The sequence below is a fragment of the Furipterus horrens genome, unplaced genomic scaffold, assembly GCF_987537825.1.
Source record: "Furipterus horrens unplaced genomic scaffold, mFurHor1.1.pri manual_scaffold_2, whole genome shotgun sequence".
Taxonomy (NCBI): Eukaryota; Metazoa; Chordata; class Mammalia; order Chiroptera; family Furipteridae; genus Furipterus; species Furipterus horrens.
In genome coordinates, this window is record NW_028327172.1 from 104,692,481 (window position 1) to 104,717,699 (window position 25,219).

The following is a 25,219-nucleotide window of genomic DNA, read 5'->3' on the forward strand; positions in this document are numbered from 1 at the left end:
CTCTCTTCGCAGCTGAAGGGTCCAAGGGAAAGACGGAGTCAATACAGCTTGGCTTCAGGTGCGCCGCAGGAGTTGCCGGTGTAGACTACCACGTCAAACCGCCTTAGGGACTCCGGCTCCGGATTTTCTGTCGGGGTTTACTCCCTTAGCCTTTCCCTTGAAGAGGTATGCCGCAAGGCAGCGGAGGTTTTTTGGAGTCAAGAGTTTTCCTTCTCTGATGTACCCTGACTGGAAGATCGAACCAGCGACACTTAGCTCGCAGGCCAACGCTCAATCCACTGAGCTAAACCAGACAGGGCTGGTTTAACACCATTAAAAAGGACCAGTCAGAAATAAAGAATGCAATATCTGAAATAAATAATACACTGGAAGGAATAAACAGTAGATTAGATGAAGCAAAGGGTCAAATCAGCGATTTGGAAGACAAGGTAGAAAAAAATACCCAAGCAGAGCAGCAAAAAGAAAAAAAAAAGAATAAAAAAGAATGAGAAGAGCTTAAGAAACCTTTGAGACAATATGAAGCCTGATAACATCTGCATTCATGGGAACCAGAAGGAGAATAGAGTGAGTGATTGAGAACCTATTTGAAGAAATAATGACTGAAAACTTCCCCAGTGAAAGAAAAATACACACAAGTCTAGAAGGTGCAGAGAGTCCCAACCAAGATGGACCCAAGAGGCCTACACCCAGATACATCATAGTTAAAATGGTGAAGCTTAAAAATGAGAAGGAAATCCTAAAAGCTGCAAGAGAAAAGCAGATAGTTTCTTACAAGGAAGCACCAATTAAGACTGTCATCTAATTTCTCAACAGAAACATTTCAGGAAAAGAAGGAATTGGCATGAAATAGTAAAGGTGATAAAAATCAAGGACCTATAACAAAGATTACTTTATCCAGCAAGGCTATCATAAAATTGAAGGAGATAAAAAGAGCTTTCCCGACAAGAAAAATCTAAAAGAGTTAGTTATAAACAAACCAGTACTACAAAGAAGAAGAGGAGAAGAAAAGAGAAAGAGGAAGAAGAAGAAGAAGAAAAACAGAGGCAATAGTTTAAAAATGAATGGCAGTAATATGTATCTATTAATAATCCCAATAAATGTAATTGTAAATGGCTATCTCATAAAACAAGAAAATGCTCAAATAAACAATCTAAATTTAAATTAAAGAAAGTTGAAAGTGAACAACAAAGTCTAAAGTGAATAGAAGGAAGGAAATAATAAAGATCAGAGAAGAAATAAATGAAATAAGAGTCTGAAAAAATGATACAAAAGATCAATGAATCCAAGAGCTGGTTCTTTAAAAAAGAAACAAAACTGGCAAAACTTTATTCAAACACATCAAGAAAAAAATGGGAGAACCCAAATAAATAAAATAAGAAATGAAAGAGGAGAAATAACAACTGACACCCAAGAAATACAAAGGATTCTAAGAAAATATTATGAACAATTATATGCCAACAAACTGAACAACCTAGATGAAATGGATAAATTCATAGAAACATATAATCTTCTAAAACTAAATTAGGAAGAAGCAGATAATCTCAATAGACAGATTACACCTGGTGAAACTGAAGCAGTAAAACAAACAAACAAACAAAAAAACCTCCCAGTAAACAAAAGCCCTTGACTGGATGGCTTCACAGGTGAATTTTACCAAACACTCTGGGAAAAAATAACACCGTTCCTTCTCAAAGTATTTCAAAAGGAGGTAAATGTGTCAAGCTCAATTTACAAAGCCATAATTACCCTAATTCCAAAACCAGATAAAGACACTACAAATAAGAAAATCACAGATCAATATCCCTGATGAAAATAATGTTAAAGTCTTCAACAAAATATTAGCAAACTGAATACAGCAACACATCAAAAGATCATACGCCATGATCAAGTGGAATTTATTCCAGGAATGCAAGGTTGGTACAGCATTTGCAAATAAATAAAAATGATTCACCACATAAACAAAATGAAAAATAAAAACCACATTATTATATCAGTAGATGCAGAAAAACATTTGATAAAATAAAGTACCCATTCACGCTAAAAACTCTCAGAAAAGTAGGAATAGAGGGAACATACCTGAACATAATAAAGGCCATATGTGACAAACCTACTGTCAGCATCATACTTAATGGGCAAAAACTACAAGCATTCCCCTTAAGATCAGGAACAAGACAGGGATGTCCACTTTCACCACTCTTATTCAACATAATACTGGAAGTCCTAGCCATATCAACCAGACAAGAAGAAGAAATAAAAGACATCGACATTAAAAAGGAAGAAGTAAAACTGTCTTTATTTGCAGATGACATTACTCTGTATATAGAGAACCCCAAAGATTCCACCAAACTACTAGAACTGATAAATGAATTCAGCAAAATAACAGGATACAAAATCAATATCCAGAAGTCATTTGCATTTTTATATGCAAATAATAACAGAAAAGGAAATTAAGAAAAAAATCCCATTCAAAATTGCTTCAAAAAGAATAAAATACCTAGGAATAAATCTAACCAAGGATGAAAAAGACCTGTACTCAGAAAATTATAAGATATTAAAGAAAGAAACTGAAGAAGATACAAATAACTGGAAGCACATACTGTGTTCATGGATAGGAAGAATTCATGTCATTAAAATGTCCATGCTACACAAAGCAATCTGTAGATTCACTGCAATTCTAATCAAGATTGAAATGTCATATTTTGCAGAACTAGAACAAATATTTCAGAAATTTATATGGAATCACAACAGGTCCCACACAGCAACAGTTAAGAAGGAAGAACAAAGTTGGAGGAATCACGTTACCTAATAGCAAACTATACTACAAGGCCATAAGGAATTGAAACAGCCTGGCATTGGCATAAAAACAGACACATAGATCAATGGAACAGAATAAAGAGCCCAAGAATAAATCCACACCTTTATAGTCAATTAATATTTGACAGAGGAAGCAAGCACATACAATGGGCTAGAGATAGCTTATTCAGTAAGTGATGTTGGGAATACTGGTCAGATACATGCAGAAAAATGAAACTAGACCTCCTTCTTACACCACACACAAGAATAAATTCAAAATGGATTAAAGACTTAAATGTTAGATCCAAAACCATAAAAATCCTAAAAGAAATCATAGGCAGTAAAATCTTGGATATTGCTCATAGCAATATTTTATCGGATATATCTCCCCAGCCAAAGGAAACAAAAGAAAAAATAAATAAATGGGACATCAAACTAAAGTTTTTGCACAGCAGAAGAAAACATCAACAAAATAAAAAGAAGCTCACAAAATTGGAGAACGTATTCGATGATACATCTGATAAGAGGGTAATATCCAGATTTATAAGGAACTTAAAAACTGAACACCAAAAAAATAAACAGTGGGCAAAGGCACTGAACAGACACTTCTCCAACAAGCATGTACTAATGTCCAATAGACATATGAAATGATGCTCAATGTCACTAATCATCAGAAAAATGCAAATTAAAACCACAATGAGATATCATCTCCCACCTGTCAGAATGTCTATCATCAATAAATCAACAAACTACAAATGTTTGTTCATTGCAGCATTATTTACAATCACCAAGATATGGAAGCAGCCCAAGTGTCCATCAGTAGGTGAGTAGATAAAACAACTATGAGACATTTACACAATGGAATATTACTTGGCTGTAAAAAAGAAGAAAATTTTACCCTTTACAACAGCATGGATAGACCTGGAGAGCATTATGCTAAGTGAATTAAGCCAGTCAGAGAAAGACAAGTACTATATTATTTCTCTTATATATGGAATCTAATGAACAAACTGAGTTAACAAGTAACATTGAGACAGATTCATAAATAGAGAGCAAGATGACAGGCATTGGAGGTGGGAGGTTAGGGGGTGGAGGGATCGCACAAAAAGAAAAAAAAACTCAGGGAGATAGATCACAGTGCAGTTATTGCAGGGGGCAGGGGGTGTAAGGGGGTTAAAGGATAATGAAAAAATACAAAAAAATAAAATTTCCCTTGAATTAAGAATATATTTAAATGAAAATTTGTAGCTTGTTAGAAACAGTCTTCAGGACAGTTATGTATGAAGGATAGACAAGTAGAAAGACTTAATAGGAAGAAATTGCAATAGTAAAGTGAAAGGTGGCCAGAGCATTAAATTTTGCCTGTGGTTTGGAAATGGAGAAGAGTAGAATGGATTGAGTTTGTACTGGCTTATGAGAGACAATTGTTAAATGTCCAGGAATTTTGTGAGCTGACTATTAAATAAAGCCATTATTAAAAGTTAAATTATATATACATATATTTAAATTAATTATATCAAAATAAAGGAAATAAATATGCAAAACTCATAACTTCATACATATTTTACTAATTTTACTGTTACTTGCTCTCTTAGGGTTATTTATGCCTGTTGTATCTGTAGGTGGAAACACTATATAATATGTGCTAATGTACATCTGTTCTCAATTCTGTTCAGTGATGTCATGTAAATAGTTTGAAATTAGCCATGCTAGGAGGATTATACCATGGAAATCATCAAATGGTACCCAATCCCTCCTCATCCCTCCCCAAAGTGGTTGTTAAACATTTACCAGCATATTGATTTGTACACTTAAAACCTGTGTGGGATTAACCAATGTCACCCCAATAAACTCAGTAAAAAATTTACCAGCATACCACTGGGTATTTCTGAGAAATATTTAAGGCAGAACAGATAAGATTTAATGACCAACTGGATATTGTGGGAAGAAGAGAAGGAATAGTCTTAGGTTATTACATTTATAATTTGAGCAGATGGGTAAAAGGTGGTATTAATTACTAAGATAAATAATTATAAGAGGAGGATCTGGTTTTAAAAGGAAGGTGATGAATTAGTTTTGGACTTGTTGAATCTGAGTGGAAATATACTTGAATAAATGGGCCTGCAGGTAAGCATAGAGTTTGGGGTTGATGATATAGTTCGGGTTCTAGTAGTATGAGAAGCTGTATAATGAGTAGAGAGCAGAGGGCAGGAGCAAGAAGCCTTGTAAATGAAGACGATTAGACCCAATAGAGGATAGGAAGAGCTAAAGATACAAAGGATGAGAGAAAGGAAAGTCCATAAGGAAAAGAAAGTGTTAAATGTCACAGAGAGGTAAAAGCAAACAAGCCAGGAAATTATCCACTGCCTTTGGAAATACAGAGGTTATTGGAGAGTTGAAGGAAAGTAGTTTTGGTTTTGGTGCAGTAGTGTTGGTGGAGGTCAGTCTGTAGTGACTGGAAAGTAGGTAGCGGTAAAGACAGTGAGTGTAGATCACTCTTTTAAGATGGTTGTCTATGGAAGAAAGGAGAATAAGGGGAAAATGTGGTCATACAAGTATTTTTATGCTTAGGTGAAAGCATATATAACTCAAATAAGAAGACAGAGGGGAAGAGAGGAAACATGGTAAGCAATGATTGCCCCAGTGACCTACAACTCTGGGCTGTGACTTGTTTTGGCCAATGAAACATTAGAAGCATGATGCCAACAGAGACTTGGCAGGCACTTGCACACTAGGATTTTCCCTCCTGTGGAAACCATCCACCCTGATATAAAAAAAACTTGGGGTAGAGACTAGCTCAGATTGTTGAATGATAAGCAACTGTGCAGAGGAAACACTGGTGGATGAGAGACTGTCTGAGATGGTTCAGCCTTAGCTCTGCTCCCAGTTTGCTGGAGACACATGAGTAACTTCAGACAAAATCAAGAGAAAAACCACCCAGTTGAGTCCAGTACAGATTTCAGAATCATGTGCAAATAAAGGGGTTGGTTTTAAGTGCTTTAATTTGGGGGTGGATTGTTATGTAGGAATAGGTATCAGAAATAGCGGAAAATAAAGAAGTTGCCTGAGTCATTGTGTAGCTAATATTGCATAGAAATTAATGACATAGGCTCTGAAACAGGACTTCCTGGGATCTAATACTTGATTTTCATAATCCTGGGTAAATTATTTAGGTTTTTTTTTTTTGAGCCTTAGTTCTTTACCTGTACAGAGATAATGAAGATTAAGTGAGGTGATAGAAACTTAGTAAGCCCTTGATAAGTATTTGCTGGTCTAATGTTAAAGCACAGATGGAAGTTTTAATTTGGAAAAGAAGGAAAGATTCTTTATCTTTATTTGCAGAAAAAAAGAAGAGAGAACAGCTTAACTGTAAGGATGTGTTGAGACAAGGCCCCAGGAATATCAGTTCATTCTGTCAGTCGTAGTTACATGTTCCTTACATTTATATAACAATTCAAAGTTTATAAAATATTTTTTTGTATACTGTCTCATTTGATCCAATAAGGCAAGGAGAGTGGATAACATTTAACTATAAGAAACAAAAGTTTGGAGAATCTAAATTACTTGGCTCAATGTGCAAAGGTAAGAGGAGAGCACCATATTTTGGACTCAGAACCCACGGTTCTCACATGGTTCAGCAGAGGAGACTGCAGACTGGGAATCAGAGATTTTTATTTTGGGCCCTGGTTTTGCTAAGTACTAAATGCTATTTTGAGCAAATTACTTAATCTCTCCAAACCTCACTATAGAATGGGAATGACAATTCCTTACAGTGTCAAAGGGAGTCATTAAGGTGGGGAAGCTCTTTGCAAACTCTGAAGTAACATTAACATATAAGTGACTATTTCCATTGCTCTGCCTGGTCCTCTCATCAATATTATTACTATAGTCATTTATGTCTTGTATTGAGTGGTAAGGGAAATCAACCTTTAATGTTCCTTACTTTTTCTTCTCTCTCCTTTCATGTTTTCCCTTAGGGGATATTGTGCTGCCCAGGAGTCCTAGTTACAGAACATTTTTACATTTAGTTCACTCAAAGTCACGTTTCCTATGTTTCATGCATTTAAATTCTACCTTTTTATATGCATCTAATCCATACTTAGAAAATAAGAATGTTCCTGAATTAATGTCCTTCTAGTCCCAGGTAAGAGGTATTTTTACCTTGGCTTTAATCCAAAGGAGCTATTAGAATGCTGAGAATCTTGGCATAGCTGTGGGAGTATATTAAGACATAGAATAAGTATAGGGTTTGCCTTATGACCTTTGGTGGCCAGTTGTGAAGGCTTTTTGGGATTCATCCCCAATATTTCCTTCATGGTCCCTGATTGTTTACTGTGTCCAAGGATGGAACAAATTTCTAGGGTTCTCATGTTTATTTAGATTTCCATCCAGAAACTGAAAACAACTTAAAGGTAGAATATAGTTGTCATTTAGAATGATCCAAGTAAGAAACCATCCCAAGTTTTCAATTATAAAGCAGATGCCTGTGTTGAATTTTGGCAAGTAAGACCTTGTGTAACAATCCAGTACCTAGAATTTAGAGGCTTTGAGTTCCACATTGTCTTTTAGACCAGTCACTGGGCATTTTTGCCTCATGAGCTAATTTGATTTGCCACACATTGATCAAAATAATTTTATGGACTTTATCTTCTTATTTTAAGAACTGAACAAATGTGCTGGAAAAGGAGACATATTTTGAAAACAACTGTCATACTGAAGACTACAGGGATGTTTAATTAGCTGTTGCTTGCAAAGTACTTTGAAAATGAAACCCACAGTGTTCTTGCTAAGTCTGGTGAATACCATTCATTCTTGGATAAGTAAAAAATCATATATTTTGAGACATTCAAATTTGATGTGCACTTTCTACAAATGCACATTGTTATTTTTGCAGAAGAGCAAATAAAACTCTAAGAGAAAAATACAAAAATTAAACACAATTTTAAAAACAGAGTTATTATTCCTAAAGATTTAAATATGCACTATTGATATGCAATTAAATATTATTTTGCCCAAATGTATGAGCTTATTCAAAGGCAGAAGCATAGCTGAAAGAACAGTTGGTATTGAATTGGAAGATCTAAGTTCCAGACCTGAGCTACCTTTTGTCAGCCAAGAGAGAGACTTTGGTCAAGTGACTGGTTTCTTCATCTCCAAAACAGGAAAAATAATAGTGCCTTTCCTATTTATTTTCTATTGTTGCTTTGATAATCAGGTGTGATCATATGTAGTCATTTGGTAACTTTATTAACTATAAAAATGAAGTGAAAGACATAATTGTTTTAGACACTCATAAGGCAAAATATGGCTTAACAACCCCAATAATTACTTCTTCACAGACTTGAATTCATCCCTTTACTTAGTTCTTAAGTTCTTAAGTTATTTCTTTTTTTCCTCTATACCACCGATTCTTTTCATGGGTCTAGAGAGGTGAAGATGAGAGGTGGTAGGGAACTTTGAGGAGGGCCTTTTCCTTCTGTTAGGAACAGAGTGTCTCATTACTAGACTTTTAGGAGAACCTCATCTGGAATTTTGAAAGATGACAGTTAACCTGACTTTTTTAGATATGACCTTTCTGGGGAGACCTAGGATTTGGAATTGCAAATGTCCAGAGTTCTTTTATTGCCCAGAACCATATATTATAAAAAACAAACACCCAGATGAAACATTTGGCATAGCAGAAACAGTTCTATCATTAACACCCAAACATCCAAAGTGATTAACTCTATTCAAGTCATGTGGGTAGCTGTCTTGAGATAATTTCTAACATTTCCCCTTCAATATGTATAAACATGCTAGTATAATAAAGATGACTGTAAATTCTTTGTTGCTCTTCCATTGAGGTGGGGTAGAATTTTCATCCTCTTGAATTTGAACTGGCCTTAGTGACTTACTTGTTCAAATTGCTAAGACAGAAGTGATGTTCTGGGATTTTGGAGGTTAGGTCATAAGAAGCCTTGGAGTTTTGACCTGGATCATTTGGGACACTCATTTTTGGAGTCCCGAGCCACTTTTTAGAGACTGTCATGCCACAGAAGACACTGTTCAATAGTCCCTGTAGATCCTAGTTTTCCATCTGTCCTCACAGATACACAGGACATGTGAGTGAAGCCACCTTAGGCCCTCTAGAGCTTCTCAGTACCTTTGAGTGACTGACCAAAACTCCTGACCCATAAAATCTTGAGATATTATAAAATAGTTGTTGTTGTAAGTCACTAAGTTTGTAAGCAGCAATAAAGAATTTGAATAAACATTAAATACCTTGAGTGAAATAGTACTCAAGTATATTCATTAGTAGTAGAATCACTTATGTTCATAAAAGTCTTATTTTACTGAAAAAGTAGGTTTTTATCATTGACTGTTTAATATAGTAGCTAATGTGATAGCTTATAGTTTTTGAGAATTTATTATAAGCCAGGTACAATGCCAAGCACTTCACCTATGTACATTCATGTATCCCCATCTGTCATCTGACCTCCACATTGTATCCATCCAGTGAGAGCTCTCTGAGCATCCCTCTGTGCCACTGTGCCTAGTCATGAATGAGGAGCATGGAAGCCATAGGATGTGAGAATTTCAAAAAGGGTGGCTTTTCAGGGAAATTCTCATAGATATCTCTTTTTCTAGCTCAGGACAAATAGTACATTCTCCATCTTCTATAATGTGTAACTGAAGGCTTACTTTAATTGTTTTTAGGGGATCCTCATGACTTGTCTTTGGGAAGATTGTGTATTGCATGTTTCCACACTTCTTCATCATTCCTCATTTTACCACTCAGCACTCACTGACATTGCTGGTCTCATTTCACAATTCCTTATGGAATGGGTCCATGGAGTCTGTGCTCTGTTCTTTCACTCAGACATTTGCCAGCCCATCAGAAAGTCTCTACCACACCCTGCCTCCTGGTGCAGTGGGAAAAATTATTTTGGCTGTATTTATTTTTCTTTGCTCAAATCATATTATGATATCTGTCCTCTCATCTCCTCTTTATCTGTGAATGTGGGGTTTTCTAATATTTACATTTATTCCTCTCCCTCTCCTTTTGGCATATTCGTTGGGGTAAGGACATTTGAATATGCCCAGAGGTGGATGTATCACGAAGCTAAAGATCTTCATGTCTCACTTGTACAAGCTCTGTACCTAATTTTGATTTTTCTGTTTTTTAAAGAAGAGGATGCATGCATTTGTAAACTTCCTGTTCATAAATTCTGATTCCACTTTTGAGTAAGGCTCACCAAATTGTCTGTGGCATTTGTTACGCTGCAAGACCTAATAATATCTGAATGACTTGCTGCATAGCATTAATAGCAGGATGATTCACCTTTGGAAGCCTAACTCACCACTAAGGTGATTAGATACATTAATCCTATTTTTTTTGCCTTTAGTTCTCCTCTCTACCCCCTAATTTATTTTATTCTCCACCTCCCTGGAATTTCTTTCTCCTGAATGCTGGGTTCTTAGCCTTCTCTTCTGACTAATCTCATTTGAATTTCCTTTATTTGTTAAACTCTGCCAACATAATATAAAACCTCTTTGGATTCAGTGGAATTTGTTTCTGTTCTTTTGTTAATGGAACAACTTGGTTGTTAAGTTCTGCTAAAGTTGGGAGAAGAATTTCAAGTGCTTTCAGCTCTGTGAATGTACAAAGAATTATTCACTGGGGTAGTTGTCTTCCAGGATTAAGAAAACAGCAAATCATACCTAAGAACAGTTCCAAGTAGCCTCATTCTCATGGTGTTGGGACCCATGGGGGAACAATGGTAGGCTTTGACCAGTAGTTCTCGTGTGAACCACTAATGAAAGCACTCAGTCCAAGCAGAAGTCCCTCCAGGATTCAGCACATGGTCGGCACTTCTCATGTGCCTTGGTGAGAGCCAACACGTTGAAGAGGAGAAATAATTGCTTTCCCCAGTGGTGCAACATTACTCATTACCTGGATTCTTGTAAGGAGCACATACAATAAACCCTAATGGATTTCATGGCTGGGCACCGAAGAGTTCTTTGAAAATAGGGTGGGAAACCTAAGCCTTTTTACTTTCTCACTTTTTAAAAAACTTTATTTATTGTTTTCCTATTACAGTTGTCCCACTTTTCTCCCCATTGCTCCCCCACCCACCCACGCCCCCTTACCTAAGCTTATGTATGCCTTCATGGGGGAAGCACTAGAAAGTTCTTTTGAGCAAGGAGAGGACATTGGTCTGCAGCTATGAATTCTGTCTCCCCCACATGGGGAAGAGATTTTTTTCTCTGATTATGTAGGTATTTTTCATTTGCTCCTCTAGAGTCACTCCACATCCACTGTCCAACTTAATCCACTCTGAGCCGTGTGGGCCCATGGGAATTGCATGATCAGGTTCTCATGCCTGATGGTTTCTGTTGGGTTTAGCCAGAAACGCTGGCAGGAGAGATATGAGGGAAGGAGGAGAATAAAATCAGGGTATGTATTTTCTCAGCTTCCTCTTGGTGACTGTCCCTCTAGGTTCAGAAAATGCTCCCTTCCCTGACTCCTACAAGCTTAACTCTTACTAACAGATTCCTACAACCCCTTGTAGCTTCTTCATACCCTGCCTACACGTTGGTTAAAGATCCCTTAATTATCCTCTCCTCCAATCTGCTAACTCCGTTTTTCCCTTGGATCTATCATTTCCTTACTGCAACTCAGATCAATCCAACTCTTGATTAAAAGTTTAGGATTCATGGGTTTGAACATTTTCAGATCTCCTGCCAACAAAGCTGCCTCCTACTCCCCAGTGGTGCCCTGTTTTAAGTCTTTCTATAATTGCTGTGGGGACCTACTTGGAACCTTAGAGTTGGTATTAAGATTATTTTAGAATGAACACATTGGAGATTCAACAGATGCAGAAAGAAGCCTTTTGTAGCTTCCCTTATCTAACTAAAAACAGAAATTTCTGAGAAATGAGAATTGCCATAAATTTCCTCTTGGAGTGGCTTCTACTCCCAGGAGAGAGATCACAAGAGTAAACCTACTGTGAATCCTTTTCTAGGGGAATCTTATGACCTGGAACAAGACCAAAAGACTGCTTATACCTCTATAGAAAAACACCACAAACTTTTATCTCTCATTTGTTCTAAGCATCCATTTGTCTTCCCTTAAGGAATGCCCTCCACAGAAGCTATTCCTCCCCACTCTCTTTCCCCTACTAAGTTAGGTATATAAACATTTCACTTTAACAGTTTAGGGAGTCAGTACTTTTGTTGGTGCTTATGTGCATATGAATTAGTCATTTTCTTCTGTTAATCTATCTTTTGTCAGTTTAGTTTGCAGGGCCCAATTACTAAACATAAGTAGAGAAAAAACATTTTTTCTTACCTACATTGCCTTAGTGGGTACACATTATTATTTTTAATGAAGCATAGTAGGCCTCACCTTTGGAAGAAATCAAAAGCCGCATTGTGATTAGCACTCAATAAAGGTGATTTTGCTGACATAGGCATAAGGTTTGAAGGTGCTATGGAATCAAAAGGATTTGGAAGGACATATGGGCAACTAGCTCTGAGAACATTTGGATTTGGAACATGGCATGTCTCACTTTACGGCGCTTTCCCCTATTTCTCTTTTCATGTGATCTCTAGATGTTATTGATATTGCATTAATCTGGAACCTTAAGAAGTAAGTTAGTCTTTCTGTTCTTTTCGCTTCCCACCCCAGAGGAAACCCAATTCATTAGCTCAATCTGACTGAACATTTTAGAAATTGTTCTAAAAATATTTTGAATGGTTAGTCCCAGAACATGTAGAAATTTGCCTAATCAAAAGTAGTCTAATTAGCCAATTGAAACAAAGTTGTATGTTGGGTAAATAGTACCATATAAGGGAACCTGTTGTAAATTCTTTTTGAACAATGACTAATTTTGTTCCCATGGCACTAAAAGGTACATACCATATTTAATAACCAGGCTATTAGAGATATTAGCCTTGTTATCAAGATGCTGGGAAGTTTGAGGTAAGTCATCTACCTCCAGCTATGAGGACAACCTCAGACCTCATTGTGGCTATCATCCATATGATTTGAGAAAAAAATAAAACAACAAAAAACCAAACATAGAGAAAGTATGGACTAGATTTTTGTGTGTCACCTTTAGGGGAAGAAAAATTAATCATATTCAGACCTCAGGCTATTGTAACTTCCTACATTCCTACCCAGAATATTTTTTAAATTATAAGAGAACATTTGCTTTTCAAGTCAATAACTTTAAATTGTTTTCAGATTATAAGAACAGATTCATTAGCTGCTTTTTTTATCAGTGAGCTGATGCTGGTACTCCACTCGCCCCACCCCCAACACTATCTAGAAAACTACTAAATTCAAGATCACTGGGAGTACTGAGGTTTAACCCAAAAGTTTCCCAGATTAAAACAAATCTTCTAGTATTCCTTTACCTATATTTTAAGAAATTATGCCCTGACTGGTGTGGCTTAGTGGGTTGGGCATCATCCCACAAACTGAAAGGTGGATGGTTCGTTTCCTGGTCAGGGCACATGCTGGGGTTGCAGGCGATGTCCCCAGCTGGGGGAGTGCGAGAGGCATCTGATCATTTTTTCCTCTCACATCAATGTTTCTCTCCCTCTCTTTTCCCCTCCCTTCCCCCCTTTCTAAAAATAAATAAAATCTTTTTAAAAAGCTGTTGGTTTTAAAAAAAGAAATTACTGAAAAGTTTTCCTAGAGGGAGCTTAAACTGTACCCCACTATGAGGTCCTCAAAGTCTACTATTACGTGCTAGAATTGGGGGCCAGGGAAGATAAAAAGAAGGAAAGAAGACACCTGAGGTTTAGCATTTCTATTTTGTTTCTTCTGAATTCCAACAGAATGCTCTGTTGCTTTAAAGTTACCTCTAAGTTGTTTGGTCCCAATAAAAGTTTGGGGAATTCTGTAAACTAATGGCTTGATAGTTACAAATAATTCCAATGTGCTAAAAGAGTGTGAAGATCTGACCATATGGTGCCTTGCAACCAGTTACATGTTTTCATTGACCTATAATCAAGATTCAATTGTTCTGACCTTTATAGATCTCAGACTACCTTCGCACTTGAACCCTATCATATTATATGGATGAATAGGTAACTCAAGTTGGATCAAGTGTAGTAAAAATGCTTTGCTTTCAGAGCTATTTGAAGGTCATGGTGAATGGCGATTCTTATCCTTGTTTAATTACTCTTCTTAACAATACAGATAGGCATAGGCTAGACTTCATTTTATTGAAAAAAAATAAAGCATTTACCACTTCTCACCCCACTTATAGTTAAAAACTTATTAATTGACTGAATGCTTCTTCTAAAAATGTTGCCCAATTTTTGGGATAAGCTGCAAATCTGGGTTTCATTGCTATTCAGTGGATTATAGTGATTGCGTAGTCATGATAAAGATTCATTAGAACCTGGTCAGTAATATTATTGTTTTAGCTATTATAGACTTATGCCAGGTACTTGTAAAATATGTATTTCCATAAATGACTATTTTGATAACTGTCTCCATTGATCTCAATTAGATGTTAGAAATTTTAGGTGACACTTCTCCAGCAGCACTGCATTTTCTCATTATCCTCAAAGAAACAGATTGGCTGAAAGAATGTCAAAGAACACTGAAGGTGTCAGAAACAGACTATAGGAAGCCTCAATAAATCACTGCTTTTTTTACTCGTCTAAAGCTACATTCCAAGTTCAATAAGAGAAATCATCTTGCTGAATCAAAAATGGGAGTGAAGAAGGTGGCTCAAAATTTGTTTTAGCTGAAAAATCTCATAGGACTTCCAGCCAAGATGTGTCTCCCTCCACAACTAAGAAGGAATACAACTACCTCAAAGCTAGAAACAACCAGAAGTTCCAGAAAATCCAACTGCATGGAAGTCCAGCAAAAAAAAAAAGATATAAAAAAGAAATATCCATCCAGACAGGTAGGAGGAGTGGAGCCGGGGCGGAGAGGTTGTGGTGTGGTGGTGGCAGCAGTGGCGGTAGCAGTGGTGGCAGTGGCAGTCCAGCAGAAAGCTCAGTCACATGTTTTAAAGTCAGGAGGGACACCTGGGGATCATTCCCAGCTCCTTACGGGACCTCAAAGCTCATGGTCCTAGCACCAGGGAAAAATCAAGCCTCATTGCTTCTGACTGTGCAGACCAGTGGGGGTAGGGGTATTGGCAGAAACTGCTGGTCTCAGCAGAATCTCCTTGTTTAAAGGGTCCCCACGGTCCTAGAATGTCCTAGAATGTCTGTAGACCCACCCACTTAGGGAATGACGGCCAGGGCAGCAGCTAGAGGGGCACAAGTCCAGTGCAGAAGTGGGAGAGGTGCCTGGAAAAGGGGTGACTTCTCAGCAGGTGGCATTATTCCCTTTTTGATCCCTCCCCCACATACAGCACCACAACGTGGTGAAACAGGTTGCCCTGTACTGACGAATTCCCTAAGGCTCCACCCTTACAATGTAACAGGAGCGACAGCTCTACCTGGGACACAGAGGCAAACAAACACAGGAGCTTGTCAGAATGAGGAGACAGAGAAGTATGGCCCAAAACGGGGAACAGATCAAGGTTCCAGGGGGAGAACTAAGTGACCAGGAGATAGCCAACCTAACAGATGAGAAGATAGACAACCTAACAGATGCAAAATTCAAAACATTGGTGATAAAGATGCTCACAGACTTGACAGATATGCTTGAGTATGGCAAACGCTTAAGAGAAGAAGTGAAGACTATGCTAAGTGAAATGAAGGAAAATACACATAAAACCAATGGTGAAGAGAAGGAAACTAGGGTTCATATCAATAATTTGGAACATAAAGAGGAAAAAAACAGTCAACCAGTGCAGAATGAGGAAGCAAGAATTGAAAAAAATGAGGAAAACTTCCCAAATTTTGCAAAGGAGATGGACATACAGGTCCGGGAAGCACGGAGGGTCCTGGGTGAGCTGGATCCAGAGGGGACCACACCAGGAAGCATCATGATTGAAATCCTGAAGGTGAAAGATAAAGAGAGTGTCCTTGGGGCAGCAAAAGAGAGGTGGAGAGTTGCCTACAGGGGGGTGCCTATAGGACTATCAGCTGATTTCTCAGAGGATGCTTTGCAGAAAGGAAGGGACTGGAAGCAGCATTCAATGTGATGAAAGGCAACTGGCAACCAGGACTATTCTATCCAGCAAGGCTATCATTTGGAATGGAAGGGCAGATAAAGTGCTTTCTAGAGAAGGTGAAGCTAAAGGAGTTCATCATCACCAAGCCATTATTATATGAAATGTCAAAGGGATTGACTTAAGAAAAAGAAGATCAAAACTATGAACACTAAAATGACAACAAACTCACAACTATTAACAACTGAATCTAAAAAATAAAAACAAAAACCAACTAAACAAACCAGAATAGGAACAGAATCACAGGTATGGGGATCATTTGGCGGATTATCAGCTGGGGGGCTGGGGGGCGGGAGGGGAGAAATGGGGATATGGTGTAGGGATTAATAAGCATAATCGGTTGGTACAAAATAGACAAGGGGAAGTTAAGAATAATATAGGAAAGGGTGAAGCCAAAGAACTAAGTTCATTGACATGAACTAAGGGGGGTGGGATTGATGGAGGGAAAGGGGGTACTGAGATGAGGTAAGCAAAGGGGGAAAATTGGAACTACTGTAACAACATAATCAATAAAATATACTTAAAAATTTTTGTTTTAGCCAACAAATGATTTCTTGGAAAATCCCCAGAAAATCCTGGCATTAGATAAGAAAATATTTTTCCTTCTTATGGGAATAGGATAGTAATAGATTACGACCATCATTTCCAAGCAAAGCAAGCCAAGGTCACTGTAACCTTTTTGCATAGTTGCCTGAGAGAGAAGACAGAACATAGACGCATCCCCTGCTTGGAACCTCTTTGTTTTGCTTCCTTTTTTATCAGAAAAATTGGCTTTTACCAAGGCAGAGGTTGTAATTAATTTCACCAGGAAAGGAGGTTGTAATTAGATTTCTCAGCAGGTCTATGAGTTATGTCCCTGGAAAGACCAGAAAAAGGACCTGAAAATCTTTTCCACTAGCTGGAAAGATGGCCTAGTCGAGCCTGCAGAGATTGCTCTGAAAGGCACTGGAAGAAAGGGCTATGCATGTGTCAGCCACCCCTGATCTCTGATAGAGCAAGGTCAGCTCTGGCCTCCAAGACAGACTGCCGGCCCTTCAGGTGGAGGGTGGAAAGCAGTGCCTGTAATAGCAAGTATTGCTTGGACATTGCACTTGGTAGACAACATAGGACATTCCTGTAAATGAAACTCTTTGACTCCTGGTGTCCTAAATGTCTATCTTCCAGAGAAAGGAAGGGCACTTAAAGCTTGGCACACCCTAGAACATCGTTCTTCATCTAGATTTAGGAATGAGTATGCTCAAACAACCAGAACAGATTTTGGGTACTCTGGTTCATTTTGAATTATTTGTAATCGGTGCCATTTCAGTTTCTATAATATTTTCTAGACGCTTAAATTAGAATAAAATTAGGTCAGAGTAGATTTTTATATTTGATTTATTTTCAGTTCCTATAGCCTTTTAATGTTAATGTAATTAGTTTACACCATTAATTTAAATTTACATTTACAACGCTAAATATTGTTTTTGAAGTCTGCATGTCATGGTGCCACTTAAATCTCCTTAAGCTGACCATCTGTCTCCACTGAGCACTTCTTGTCTCACTATATGTACCTCTTCTCGTTCTCTGTTTAAAAAATATTTTGTCTCTAGTAAATTAAAAAAATGAAATCTCACCTAAGGATATGTTTTTATTGATTTGAGAAAGAGAAAAAAGAATATATATAGATAGAAGAAATATCACTGTGAGAGAAAAACATTGATCGGTTGCCTCCCATAAGTGGTCGACTGGGGATTGTGCCCGACCAGGGATCAAACCCACAGCCTTTTGGTGTACAGGACGAGACTTCAACCAATTCAACAATCTGACTAGGACCCTATTTTCTCTTATCTCCCTTCTCTTTCCTTTGCTCTTAAGCATTTCACAAGCTGTCTGACCACTGAACTTGAGTGTAAATGTGGTCATCCATACCTTTAAAGGAAGAAACAGGCTTGGAGTCTATTCTTTTCCATATCTTGTATTGGTTATATCAACAACTTGGAAATTTTAGTGCTGGTAGTTATTGCTTCAAGTCATTCTAATTGAATTTTCCTCACTTTCCCTGAGTTCCTCCCCAGTTGTTGGCTCCTTGGTTGGCAGGCTCAGCCAAACTTACAAGTCCTCCTCCTTTCTTTCTGGACCAAGGAAACCTGCTTCAGCATTTTGGTTTTCAAAACAGATGATCACTACTTGATCTGTCATCTTATCTGATCTCAAAGCAAAAGCTCTGAGAGACGTACCACATACCCTAGAAGAAGGAGAGATTTACTTGGACTATTTTTCTTGCTTTTTTGTTTTTCTTTTAACTATTGGCATATCACTTCCTGGAGTATATACCTCCACACTTCCAAATAAGAACAGGTATCTTCTGTTGAATTCATTTATATCAGAGGAAGCCTGAAGGCTACTATTTTTAGTAATTATTATAACTATGAGAAAATTTCCTTTAAGAAAAATGCAGTAAACAAAAGATTATTAGAAGTATTTAATAATCAGACTGAAACAGAACATTCTCCTTCACCCTGTCTACATGATAACCAAAGCCTTTGTCATCTGAGAACAAATCCTTCAGTCATTTTTTGGCTAACATACACATGTTGTTACCTGATCCAGAGTTAACACTGATGCTTCAGGGTTTTTAAAGTATTAATGAGTCTCTTGGGAGAGCTCTATAGCTTGGGGTTAAAGTTATCTGAAGGATTACAAAACACGCTCTTCTATTTTGAGTTCTCTGCTGAGTCACCATCATCTAACATCAAGCTGTACAGTCCTACCAGTATACATAATATACTCAGACTCATAAGGTATGTATGGGCTTTTCTGGAGCTCTGACCTCCAACTGCCTGTCATTCTTCCTCACTGAACCTAGCACTATATGCATCTGAGCTGGGATAGACAGGGTTCAGGCCTATCAGAACTTTGACTCTCACCAGAATTCAACACATTAAACATGAATTAAGCAGAGGATAAATAGCTTTAGTGTTCAGCTAAGAGGACATTATGAGGAGCTGCTTGAGATCTGCGTCTCCCACTGTTCTGCCTCTTGCTCAGAGGAGCTGGCCTTCTCCCTGTTTGTGGAATAGGCCATAATTCCTCCCACTGCAGGGGCTTTGTGCAAGGTATTTACACTCTCAGAATTCTCTTGTCAAGCATCCACTTGCCCCAACTACCACCACCTAATCCCCTGCCCCCAAAGTTAACCTCTATTTAACCTTTGGATCAAGGAAAGCCATGCTTGACCTTGAACAGAGGTTAGGCTCCTCACATACTTTCTTAGAGCAAAGGTGCTTTGCCTTTTTGCCCTCTTAACACTTATTTTAGTGTATAAATATATATACTACATGTTGAATATTATTTGAATTTTTTTACCCACTAATATCATGCTATAAAAAAAGAGGGATTTGACTTATACTCTAGTAATTCCGAGATCTCTCATATTAAAGGTCATTTTCTCAATTTTTTCATTTTGAACTACAAAGTACCATTTCAAGAAAAGAGCCTAAGATGATCTTACAAAATGCTTATTTTTGTTTTTAAGCTCAGTTTGACAGTAAAAAGGAAGATAAAGATATTAAAAACAGGTTTAGTAATTATTCTTGAGGTATGACTTCATTGCAAATGTTGGAACTGAACAATTATAGAAAGCCACACTTTACAGACTAAAGTGGTTGCAAATAAGCCCTTTAAAGAGCACTGGTAAAAGCAATATAGCAAGTAATTAACATGCAGAGATCTTCACCATAGAATGAGAATTCCTGCTTGGGGATCAAATGTGCAACATCAACAGATTTTGAAGAAGTGCACTGTAAACAGCATTCACAGGACTGATGGCACACTCTGCATCAGATAATTAGAGTGGATGCAAGTGAACATAGACACTGTTGTTAAAGATGCATACAGGAAGTTTTAACAAAACTGTTTCATGAAATATGGGAATGGGAGAAATCCTTTTTATAAGTAGAAAATACTTAAAACAAGATTTTGAAATATATATGTGTAACAACAGAGTAAGTATCCTGAGTATATATTACATGTATTATCCACATGTGCATTTAAGTTGGCTAAAGACTCTGGCTGAGGATTTTTCATTACAAAAATGAAGATAGCTTAGTAACGAGGTCACATTATGTTTGAGTATATGCACTTTGTATTAATGTGATGACGTGATTAATGACTTTCTTCCTCACTACATGGCAAGCTCCACAAGAGCACAGCCCCTCTCTATTTTTGCTCCATTTACTATGACATTATTTGTTTAATGCTTAAGATCAAAATACTACTTATTACATAATTTCATGAACCGGGAAACACTGGAGAAACTAAAACAGAAACTTTAATAAAAACATTTTAATGAAAGATAGGATGTGTTAAAACCTTTTGCCCTAGTGTTACTCAAGATAAGAAGAAACTTCTTTATTCATTATAAATGTAAAAACCCTTATTTCTTTTTTTCCTCTAGGAATTCAGTGGTTCATGTTTATACAATAATACTACTGAGGACTTCATTCCTTCCTGGGAGATTCCAAAGTGGAAAAAAAGCCATTCTTATTAGAGTTAGACTTATGATGAAAAATATTAAAATAACTGCTACTTATTGAGCACTTACAGTCATCATTTCAGTTAATCCTACAACAAACTTATGCATCTGCTGTTATCTCCATTTAACAGTTAGGGGGAACTGAAGCTTGTCTACTGGTTAGACAGTGTAATAGGAGCCTTACAAACAGTATCTCATTCAATTCCCAAGAAAATTTCATGACTATTATTATTATTTCTATTTTACATATTAAAAGATAGAGACAAAGAGTGGACAAAATTTAAAACAAACAACTAGGAAATATGAGTGCTAAGATTTGAGTCCAGGCTACCTGCCCCAGGATGTCCCCAGATAACCACTATACTATCTAATGCATGCCATGAAGTTGGGAGGAGGCAATGGGAACTCACATAACAGATTTATTTTGGGTGTGAAGTATGTGTTATGAAGTAAGGTCATTCCTATTTCTTTTCCCTTCCCTTCCCACTTGTTTTTCCCCTGCACAGCACTGTAAGCTGGTCACCATTTTAGTAGTTTCTTTGTTCAGTTTCTTAACATCTACTCATTGAATCTTTAAAGAAAACATTTAGCTACTGCAATTGGTATAAATAAGTTGGTTGCATAATAGGAGGGAAACAAGCCAGGACTAGAGATTTCATTTCTAAAGAAGGATTTTAAAGCAGATTAAGAGTTATTTCACAGAGTGGGTCATGAAACTCGAGTCTCTCTATACCCTTTCATTGCTATGACGACAGGCTGCTCCTGCTACATGTAGCCAGAAAAAGCAGCTGACATTTCAATGACAGGAACATAAGGGAGAGGTTTGCAAAAACAAAAAACAGAAAAACAAATCCTCTCATTTGAATTTCAGTTAGAGAAGAAAAGTATCCCCTAGAGCAAGTCAGAACCCCTATTCTTTCCTTTAGAAAAGATAAGAAAGGAGAAATGCAGGGGGCTTTCTCCCCTGTCCAAGTAGGCCAATAAAAAAGAATTGACTGCAAAGCAGCATTTCTTCTCATTTTCTTTAGTGGCAATCTGGAACAGAAAACTCTCCGGGTTCATTTGAGTTGGCCAATAAGAAGCAACTAATTGATGAAGCATACTCACAGTAATAAATACTTCATGTTGAAGCCCCCAGGGGAATACAGTAGTGTCTGATTTATTTTTTTCATTTCTTTGTATAAAGAAAGATAATTAATTTCAAGAATATTTCTTTCCTGATCCCCAATTTTATTACCAAAAAAATCATTCCAAGGGCATAACACTTTCTCACTGTGTGTTAAGAACTCTGCCAGGGGCTATACTTAGCATTAAAAAAATAATAATAAATGGGTAAACTGAGTCCTGAAGGTGTGAAGTGACTGCCCTAGTTCACACAACCTGTAAGAGGCAGAGTCAGGATTCAAATCCCAGCATGTTAGACTCTGAAACCCATGCTCTGTCTGCTGTGATGAGTCTGAGGCAGAGACCTGGCATCGACATTTTATTATACAGCAAAGTTGTAAGTATAAGGAAGAAACCCTGAGGGAACACCTGGAGTAAATTCCCTTCTACAGAGTTCCAATCAGGACATATAGGTAGGCTGGTGCTTTAATATTAGTTATGATCGATTGATTGCTTCATATACCAGGCATAGCTGTTTTCATCACTAAATTTTCACAGCACATGTCTGCAGTAGCAGCTAATTTTATGATCCCCATTTCCAACAAATGAGGAAACTGAGGCTCAAAGAGTCATTTTCCAGAGTCTGGTAAGGCCAAGATGTAAACCAGGTCTGTATGCTTCCGGAGCCCACGATCTTATTCACTTTATCGCACCATCTCCCAGCAGTCACTCTGTTCTCCCAAATTTTGTCTACCTTTTGATGCCCAGAACAAAAACCAGGTTAGCCGCAGATGGACCACCATTGCAGGCTCAGCTCTTGGTAGAAGATGTCCTGTGGGCCCTGCATGAACCAGACCCTGGGCTAGTTGGGCATCTCTAGAACAGACAGGCCTACTGGGGAAATTCCCCTGGATTTATGGTTCTTCCTTTCCTTCACTAAAGGTTGTTGCAGAATGATGTGTGAAGGAAAAGGGCATTTGAAGTTTTTTAACAACAGCTGTTTATGTCTTTGGTGGAAAAAGATTCACAACATATTCAAGACATCCTGCTAAACTTCACTAAAACAGCAGTGTTTGCATACTCTTACAAATCAACTGAATAAAAATAACAAGCAGTCAAGAGGAAAATAAAATGATAATGTTTTGGATTTGTCCTGATATATAACTATTCATTTTATTTTTTCATCACTATTTATTGTTTTTACATAGTTAATAAGTAAAACTGAACGTGAGAAAATATTGGAATTAAATTTCAAAGGACTTGGAAAGGAAACCCAGTATTCTAATAGCTAAATGGTTGTACAAAATTTTCTCAAAGAAAAAAAGCAAGATTTATTAATAACATGTTCATATTCTTTTCCAAAATGTGGAAAGCATCATTAGTTGATTGGATGATAAGTAGATGAAACAGATGGCTTGGCTTTGCTAGATCTTGTTGAATGAACAGAAATATGTACTTAAATCTTTCCTAAGATGGGTGTCCTTTTTTGGTAAATAGTCATAGTTAACTATGGTCTTAACCATCAAGGTTTTGCTGAATAAGCTGTGAACTGAAAAAAGCTGGTATCCATGAGAAAGGGGCAATTAAAAAAAAATTTCTGCTGAATGGACCGAGTGAACATTTCTATTCAGTGTACTTAGGCCCTGGGCCAGACAAGGGCTCAGTTACAACGCCAAGGTGACATATTTAACCTCCTTGCAGATTAGAGGCTGTACGAGAAATATACTCTTTCTGCAGTACCTCTTGGTTATAGTATCAACAGTATCGAGCTGCAGTAGAGAGCATGGGTTTCTCCTACAGGGTGACCTCTAATACCTGGAGGAATGAATAAGCATGACTTGCATTTTTGAAAAATTTTATTTTAGGAGATAGAGCCAGAAATGATAGTACCTTACACTATGAGTTATCATAATCTCTTTTAACTCTTTGAGTACCCTTCCTCTTTTCCCCCTTCTTAAATAAGACATCATTAGGAATTAGAGAAATTGTATGTATGTATATGAACATCTTAAAAATGACAGAAGGAGACAAGAGACAGTCATAAAACTATAAAAGGGAACCAGTAAAGAAATAATAGTCACGATAACTAAAAAATAATCAAAGAAGAATATTGTATTAGGGATTTTTCTACCTTTTGGAAAAGTAAAATGTTCCTTTTCTACATCGCTGTTAGGTACAGACTGGGAAAATGATGGTGACTGAGTAACTTCATGTGACTTAGACATGGAAAACACACAAATTACTTCGATTTGAAAGTTTTTTAAAGCTACTTCCACTATGATTAATTTAATTTAATTAATAAAGTATTTATAGAAAACTTAGTTCATAATTTAGACTTAATCAACTTGTGAATGCAATTCTAGCTGACAATAGTTCTACATTTGTGTTCTTGCTCTATATTAAAACAATCATTTACTAGTAATTACTACTTAATCTTGGAGAAGAAAAGGAAACATGAATACAAGAGTTAAAATTCCCTATTAAGTAGGCTTTCTATAAATTATACAAAAGGATTTTTAAAATATAAATGAATGGCTTTGTGTTAGGCAAAAATCTTAGATATCTTTATTAGATCATGCAAATCAGTTAAGCGAATGCAATTAGATGATACAGTAAACATTAAAATTTACCTTTTGGTAGGTCGCTGGACCCAGAGCCTTGGAAGAAAACGAAGTTGAATCCCCTCTTTGCACACAGCCAGGGAATAAAAGTTTCACAAATACCCAATACTCTTTAAATCTCTTCTCTAGTTAGCTTTGTTTCTTTGCCCAGAAACACGTTTGAGCCTATTGGAATTGAAATTCTGCTGCTCTGTCAACTAGTCAGGGTCTGAGGTGACAGATCAGTTCGGAAGTTGGCACTGGGCGTATGTCAGACTGCCATCGTTTTTGTTGCAGATTCCTGCAGTTCCCTGGCAGGCTGGCCTCTCACCGAGGGCGCGATGAGCTTTACGAGCAGGGAAACCAACAGGGAAAGAGTTAACAGTCTTCCCCTCAAGCTCTTGTTCTCAGAAGCTCATAACTTGGCCAGCATATGAGTGCTTGGCTCTTGATGCATTTTTTCCTCCTAAACAACTCTAAAAGGTTTTATAAGCCGGATCCCTTTTTAGGGGATTTTTATTTTAAGACTTTGAAAAAAAAAAAAAGAAAAAAACTACATGCTGTTCTTTCTTCCTAAAGGAAATTGGGGGGGGGGTTAAGGAAGGGGAGAAGAATTGTAGCGGATGCATTTTCACGTTGCTTAATTAGAAACTGTTCTCATGAAGACAGCTTGAATTTTAATAATAGCAGGTTCTTCAGATACTTAACCTTTCTGTGAATGACCTTCAGAAATTTATGTATGTACGAAGAAGCATCACTCCTTCAGATTACAGATCACTATATATGATTCAAAAGTATTGCAGTTCATAGACCATTCTTCCCCCAACACAAACTCCTACTGTAACCCCCTGTATAATAATTGATCTACAAGAAGTTTTTCCATGAAATAGGCTGGAGGCATGCATTTTTAAAAAAAACTTGACATTCTGGTTATTTATGTATGTGTCTGATCTCTTCTACTGCTACGTCTACTTTTATTGCATGTTTATTATGCTTCAGACACTTTGTTAACATTTTTTATGCACTATTTTAGTTGGTCCTCACAAGTCTATATGAAGTGAGTACTAACTACTATG

The 25,219-nt window shown here is 37.2% G+C and overlaps 1 protein-coding gene across 1 annotated transcript in view; it reads right to left on the minus strand.

Moving 5' to 3' along the window:
- SPARCL1 (SPARC like 1) overlaps window positions 1-24,529 on the minus strand; it is a 46,689-nt gene extending 22,160 nt beyond the window's left edge. Inside the window, exon 1 of the mRNA XM_090266273.1 lies at window positions 24,174-24,529. The gene's annotated coding sequence lies outside the window, so the exon portion shown is untranslated. The remainder of the gene's footprint in view (window positions 1-24,173) is intronic.
- Window positions 24,530-25,219: the final 690 nt, after the last annotated feature.